The sequence below is a fragment of the Bos indicus x Bos taurus genome, chromosome 11, assembly GCF_003369695.1.
Source record: "Bos indicus x Bos taurus breed Angus x Brahman F1 hybrid chromosome 11, Bos_hybrid_MaternalHap_v2.0, whole genome shotgun sequence".
Taxonomy (NCBI): domain Eukaryota; kingdom Metazoa; phylum Chordata; class Mammalia; order Artiodactyla; family Bovidae; genus Bos; species Bos indicus x Bos taurus.
Genome location: NC_040086.1, coordinates 70,508,424 through 70,514,423, shown reverse-complemented (window position 1 = coordinate 70,514,423; position 6,000 = coordinate 70,508,424). Strand labels below are relative to the sequence as shown.

The window sequence follows — 6,000 nt, the reverse complement described above, 5'->3', positions numbered from 1 at the left end:
GAGGACCTCAGTGACATTGTTATTGAGGGAATAGGGTCAACGTGTAATCGTCTTCCATTGAGAAAATTCATCAGCATGGGAAATTACAGAGTGTAAGTTTCTGCAATCTTGAGCTGCTTTCTGGGTAGACAAGGGCTGTCCTCTGTGGATGTGGTGGGGACGACTTCTCTGGTATTTTCAAGAGCCCTTCTCCTGGCTTGTGATCCTGCATGGTCGGTTAGTCCATTTAATCCATTCATGTCAAGTGTTTATTCAGTGCTTTCTGGGTAGTCTGGGCCTTGTGCCCTGAGCTGAGTGTTTGTAAATAATCACTCATAACCTTTGTTTTCAGGGAGCTTGCAGAAGGTGGAGGGACACAGACATGGAGTCATCAAGCTCAGCAAAGAGTGCGATGATAGGAACATGGGGACTGGTTGGAGACAGAAGCATCCTCGAGTTGGGTGATTGGAGCAAAGTGTCAAGAGGGTTTATGCAGGTGCAGGCAGGATATGGAAAAACTGCAGGGTGGTACAGCAGCTTGCTGGTCACACGGAACCTCCATCACTCATGGACGTGAAAGGAGTAGTTGTAAGTCCTCCAAGACAAAGAGGCTACCTGGCAGGAGCCAGGACTTTCATGTGAACAGCAGGACTGTGTGGAGGAAGTGGGGGAAGCCAAACCTTGGCCCCTCTTCTCTCGCCTCCATTAGCTAAACCCGAGGGAACCAGAAGGCAAGAGGGCCTGTTGATATAGCCCAGAGAGGTGGGCCTCCATCTGCTGATGGGCACAGAGCAGAGTTGGGGGGAAGGAGCACAGAGCAGGGTTGGGGGGAAGGGGCACAGAGCAGGGTTGGGGGAGGGAGCACAAAGCAGGGTGGGGGGAGGGAGCACAGAGCAGGGTGGGGGGAAGGAGCACAGAGCAGGGTTGGGGGAGGGAGGACAAAGCAGGGTGGAGGGGAGGGAGCACAGAGCAGAGTTGGGGGGAGGGGAGCACAGAGCAGAGTTGGAGGGAGGGAGCACAGAGCAGGGTTGGGGGGAGGGAGCACAGCGTAAAGTGAGGGGAGGGAAGCAGAGATGTGCTGCTCTCAGACTTTTGCAGGGAGCACAGGGGAGGCTTCCCTTTGGAGAGGATATTTGCGCTCCATGTTAGTCTCCTGGGCATGCCGTAACAAAGCACCACACACTGGGTGTTTTGGAACAGCAGTAATGTCCTGTCCCCAGCGCTGGAGGCTAGAAGTCCAAAATCAGCTGTTGGCAGGGCCCATTGCCACTGAAGGTGCTGGGGAAGGAAGTTCCAGGCTGCTCTCCCGGTTCGTTCGTGGTAGTTGCTTGGTTGTGGCAGCATCACTCTAGTCTTCACATGGTAGTCTCCCTGTGTGTGTGTCCAAAGTCCCCCTTTTTATAAGGACACAAGTCATGTTGATTCGGGGGTCCACCCCTTAATTTAGTTAATTACATCTCAAATACGGTTTCATTCTAAGTTCTTGGAGGCCAGTACTAAAACATACGAAATTTTAGGAGATTCAGATCAACTCATCACAACCTGTGTCTTGAAAGATGGGTAGGAATTCACCAGGCAGACAAGTACATGTGTATGTGTGTATGTGTGTATGTGTGTGTGTGTGTGTCCTGAAAGTTGAGTAGGGATTCAATAAGCAGACAAAAGATGGGTAGGGATTCACCAGGCAGACAAGTACATGTGTGTGTGTGTTTGTGTGTGTGTGTGTCTTGAAAGATGGATAAGGATTCACCAGGCAGACAAACACACACGTGTGTGTGTGTGTGTGTGTGTGTGTGTGGTGGGGCTGGGGGTAGAGCTATGACTTAAGAGGCCTAAGAGCCACGCGTCTGGGGCCTGTGAGCACTCGCACTTGAAGGTGGCTTTGGAGGCCCTGTGATCTGGTCTCTCCTCCCTCCACACCTTCCCTGCAAGCTCCCACCCGCTTGGATTCCTCCAGACCCTCTGCCCTGGCTAGCAAGTCTCTCTAGAGCATCTGCCTGCATCTGTGGAGATTGATGTTTAAATAACTTGGGGGCTTCTTTAAGAAAGAAGATAAAATTAGATATGAAAGTCAGTGAGGAGCAGAAAGGAGAGAGCCGGGACCAGGTTGGAGGGGCTTGTTGGCCGTGGTGTTGAGTGTGGCCTTTACCCCAAGGACACTGGGAGCCATGAGAGGTGTCCAGCTGGGGAGCAACCATCGGACCTGTATTTCAGAACCTCTGACTCTCACTGTGATGTGAGGATGAGTTTGGGAGGAAATACAGCCACCCCCTCCCCCCAACCCCTGGTGGAGTGAAGGGGCACAGAGGCTGACCTCCTCTTGTCTCCTCCCTGTCTGGCACTCTCATTGATGACTTGCTCTCACTAACAAGCTGTGGGACGTGGGCGAGGGCTTACCATGCTGGGTCTCAGCTTCCCCATCTGTTTCCCATCTTCATGCCAGTTTCTTCGTGCCTTCTAACCTTTCTTCGTGGATCCAGTGCAAAGCGGAGTTAAGTCTCTCCTCACTTCTTGCAGCCATTGGTCCTGGTTTCGAGGATGTGCTTCCTTCCTGGGGCCTCTGCTGGAAGGAGATCAGAAGTTCTGTTCCATTGACCAGCTTGCCTCCCGAGGGGCCATGGTGAAGGTCTCCCCCTGAGGCCCAGCAGGCCTGTGGGCTCAGAGCCAGTGTCTGCCACAGGGGATCTTGTTCCTGGTACTCACTGCCTGGTCCTCCTTGGCCCTCCTGGAGCTTGGTTACTGCCAGCTGCTCTTCCCAGGGCCTCAGGAGAGTCCCCCACTGGCCCAACCTCAGTGATGTCTGTGAGAAGAGGAGAGAAGCCCTGGAAAGGGCCAGGAAGGCTGGGAATGGGTGCAAGTGACAAGTCTTGTGTATGTCGATTCAATTGCCAGGCCTCCTAGATGTGTGAACAGCTTCCAGCCAACCCTCTCTGCTCTGTATTTCACATGCCTGCTGATTCTTCTGTAAAGAATGCGGGCGGGGGATCTGCCTGGAAAGATTCTTAGCATCTTTGGGTGAGTGGCTCTTTGCACGGCTGCGTAAAGTCAGTGAGGCCTCTTGGATGGTGAAGGTGAGAGGGAGTAGCATGAGGGGCAGGAGCAATTGTCCTTCCAGGTGGGAGATGCCAGCCCGGGATTTCTGTTCACTGGCCTGGACTCAGTGAGGATGTATACATGGGCTGCTAGGATTCATGTTTCCAAAAGTTGGAGCAGTAGAATCTGATTTGGGAGAAGGCCATAAGTGCTTCCTGCTATGCAAATATTTCAGTGATGGAGGGCCACGATGGGCTAGACAGACAGGGTGTTACACGCACCTGTTATTTCTTACAGCAACCCTAACAAGTCATACTGTTAATATACCCATTTTCTAGATGAGGAAACTGAGAGTGAGAAAGGTTAAGTACTGGCCAGATGTCATACAGCTGGAAGATGCAGAATCAGGATGCAAACTCAACTCTGCCTGCTGCCAAGGCCTGGATGTTTATACCACCTGCCCTGCAGCCTCTAAAAGTGTCTTGACAGTTGAAGCAGAATTGGGCCCAGAGGCCAACTGAGGCCAAACTAGGGGTTATTTGCCTTGGAGTCCCCACCCCAGGCCTGCCGTGCTGGCCCTTGTTTGGGTTACCACGAGCTTTCTCAGGCAGCCCCACAGGACAGGCTGGCCACTTGGGAGTGCCCAGACCTGGGCAAGCCCTGGAGGAAACAAGGCTGTGGGGAAATGTCTCCTGGCTCCCTCTACCCCACACAGGGAGCAGCGGTTGCTATGCAGCCTTGTTTGTTCAAGGCCAGCCAGGCGACGGGCAGGAGCGTGCCAGCAGCGGGGCCAGTGGCTGCCCCCAGCACCTGCCCAGACGAGAGGCCCGCAGCCCAGAGCTGCAAGGCTGGGCCGGGGCCAGGGCAGGCCAGGTGTGAGGCTGCCCTGTCTTCACCTCCCTGGACCCACGGCAGCATCATCTGCAGAGAGACCGTGGGACCTGGATTCCTCTGGTGGCAGGGGTCTGGCCTCTGGATGAAGAGGTGACAGGTGATGTGTCCGCCAAGCTGTGGGTGCGGGGATGGGAAGGGAGGGTGAGTCAAGGTGCTTTAAGTCCTTGGTGGGTTGTCAAGGAGCTGATCTGGAGCAAGGATGAGGGTGCGGTGAGAGGAGGGATACCAGCCGTGATGGAGTCTGAGTCACTGCCGGAGTGCCTTCGCCTCTCTGGGCCTTGCTGCATCAACTTTGCACGGGGAGGTTGGGTCCCTGCTCTCTGAGTGGAGACCCAGGAAGGAGGAGCTGTCCCGGGCCGTCCCCTCTCCGGCCAAAGCCTCTGCCAGAGCTGGGGGTCAACACTGCATGGTTCAGGCGCCCATTCAGCTGAGGCTTCCCGGGAGAGGGACATGGGTGGATGTGCATGCTATAAAGAATGTTAAGGGTACAGGGAACTCATGTGAAATGGAAGTCTTGGAAGGGTTCTGGATTTGAATTCTGGCTTTACTTCTTACCTTCTGTGTGGACTTAAGCTCCTTCCTCTCTGAGCCTCAGTTTCCTCACCTGTGAAGTAGGGGTTAAATAATACCTCCCTTGGCACTGCTTGTGAGGCATGGAGACCATAAGCCCCTGTGCTAGACAGAGGCCACTTCTCTTCATGCTGTTAGTATTGGAGAGATGACCCTGTTCCTTACCAGAACAGACTTCAGCTTCCTGAAACTGAGGTTTTGCCAGCCAGCCCTCCTGGACAAGGGCCCATGCTGGCCCAGGGGCCTCAGGAGGCTGATATGTCCTCGGGAGCACTGGGAAGGCTGGGGAGGACCGTGCTTGGTGGGTGGGTCACTGAGGTTGGTCTCTGAGCATGGGGTGCTGGCTCCAGGCGGGTGGGCAGGGCAAGTCATCTGGCTGGCCCTGAGCCCGCCAAGCCTGCACTGCTCTCCACCACATCCTGGGAGGATGGAGCCTGTAGCTCCCCGACCCCAGGCTTGCTGGATCCCAGGACTGGCTCTGTTTCAGCCCCTGGAGGCTTGCTCTGACAGATTTGAAGGAAGAGCATGTAGTGGGAGCGAGGGACGCAGAGACGTCAGGCTGGGCTCTGGAGAGACTTGCCTCTGAAGGCCTCCCAGTGCCCCTAGGGCCACCGCAGAGGCCCCGGACACTGCTCAACAAGTGTGGATACTTAGAAGTTGATTACTGTATGCTGATAGAGGAATGTATAGAACTCACAGTTTTGAAGAGTGAATGTCTGTGTAGCCACCACCACCAGGTCAGGAAACGGACATCCAGGCAGGACCCTAGAACCGTCCCCCATGGAGGTCTTCCTTGTCACAGCCGCCTCCCTCCCCACAGGGTCAGTCATATCCCCATTTTCCCTTGTTTTGCCATAAGGTTTTCCCATCTATGTATGTTTTTCTAAATGCTCAATTTAACCTTGTCTTCGATTGAACTTCCTATACGCAGAATTGCTCTCTCTGTGTCTTCTGTGTTTGACTTCTTTCACTAAACATTACTCTGTGCAGTTGTCCTTGGTGTTGAGTAGAGATCCGGTTTGTTCATTTCCATTGTCATGGAATATTCCATGGCGTAAATACACCACGACTTATGTCTCTGTTTTCCTGTGGGGCGTTGAGATGATTTCCAGATTTTGTGTGTATCATCAGAACTGCTGTGAACATTCTCCTCCTTCTTCCTTAGTTCACGCATACGAGGTTTGCTCTAGGGTAGACGCCTAGGATGAAATTGCTGGGCATAGGGTTTGCATGCCTTTCCCTAGCGGTTGACCCATTTATGCCTCACCCACCACACATGCTCTGCGTCTCTTCAACACTTAGTACCATCTACAATTTTAATTTTTGGCAACCTTTGCAGATGGGTAGTAGCATCTCATTCTGACGTTAATTTGCATTTCTGTGATGATGAGGAAATGAACACCTGCCCTCGCCTTTCTTCCTCCTCACTTTCCTTCCTTTTTGGTGCTACCATCCACCCGGATCTCTCTCTTAGCTCCCGCCTCCCCCACACTCTGCTCAGGTTCCTGACTTCCCTTTTTCTCT

The 6,000-nt window shown here is 53.6% G+C and overlaps 1 protein-coding gene across 1 annotated transcript in view; it reads left to right on the top strand.

The window, feature by feature from the left end:
- Positions 1 to 3,795: 3,795 nt before the first annotated feature.
- TOGARAM2 (TOG array regulator of axonemal microtubules 2) overlaps positions 3,796 to 6,000 on the top strand; it is a 59,377-nt gene continuing 57,172 nt past the window's right edge. Inside the window, exon 1 of the mRNA XM_027555759.1 lies at positions 3,796 to 4,003. The gene's annotated coding sequence lies outside the window, so the exon portion shown is untranslated. The remainder of the gene's footprint in view (positions 4,004 to 6,000) is intronic.